Here is a 1,211-nt window from a genome sequence, read left to right as displayed (position 1 = left end):
ATGATAGGTACCTGGGCAACCCTAATGGATGTTGTCATGAGTTCATTCAATGTTTGCTCGACGTTTCTAGTTGCATGCGGAAATACATACATATCCCCCGTCTATAAAATTGTAGACTTTCCGAAGCGATGCAAACACTTTTTTTTATTGCTATGATTACACTGTAATGCGAATTTTATTGAATTTCTATGCATGGTAATATGGCAGCAGTGTGACAAATTATTTCCCTTCATCACTTTTTTTTTACAATGACAATAGCGTTTCAGATCGGTCGACAAAGAGACATAGAAAGGGTAAAGAAGGTAGATCAAAAAGGAAGACGAAAAGGTACATTTACTTATCATAAAGGAAGCGTACAGCGACGGTAGTATACGTACATAGTACGTTTCCGTTTTTGTCGCGCGCAGCAGACAAGCAAAATTTTTCAATTGTTCCATTAGGCAAGCCAGTGAACACCGTTTCGCTAAAATTCTCCCGGCGGACGGGAACGCAATTTGTATAATTTAATTTACTCAAAAGCGCTACTTCAGGGACTTAAGAAATGTATGGCATTCATTTCTAAAAATACTCCAGTTGTAGAATTTGCTTGGATTTTAATTCGAATGGAGCACACATTTCATTTAATTTTGTCGCGCCTTTTTAGTTTTGCTTTCGTTTTTGACGTCACTCTAAATGAATTTCCGAAACCGGTCACGTTTTCGCATTAAAATTGAAATTGAATTTTTTTACAATTTTAACTTAACGAAAAATTTTAGAAAAAAATGGCCTTTAATGCGACAATTCGCTTCATTCCTCGTATTCCACTTTCGTTGAGCTTCTTTGAAATTGTTTTTTTTTTTTTGTATGGTTCAGTTGTTTTGTTTTGCTGGTATTACGTAAGCTGTTGCAATTAAAGTGTAATCAACCGTCTGACTAACGATAAGCGCAGTTTTACACATCCACAAGCAATTTTCGAGTACAAATATGTATGTATCTACATACATACGTATCAGCGCTTTATTTTAAGTTTGTATGAATTGTAGGTATGGACTTATGCGTGTGAAATCACTTGGCTGGCATTTATGTATTTAGATTGCCGATTGCCAATAGCGATTATAGCAACGACGAAAAATTGGCGCAATTTAACTCATTCACATGGGAAATTGAAATTCTGCTGTTACGTCCACCTATAATCAAATGTTATAAACCCAACAGGAAAGTCAATGCTAAAG

The sequence above is a fragment of the Rhagoletis pomonella genome, unplaced genomic scaffold (assembly GCF_013731165.1).
Source record: "Rhagoletis pomonella isolate Grant_MI unplaced genomic scaffold, Rhpom_1.0 Rhpom_scaffold_05703, whole genome shotgun sequence".
In the NCBI taxonomy this organism is placed as follows: Eukaryota; Metazoa; Arthropoda; class Insecta; order Diptera; family Tephritidae; genus Rhagoletis; species Rhagoletis pomonella.
Note: the sequence above shows the minus strand (reverse complement) of the source record.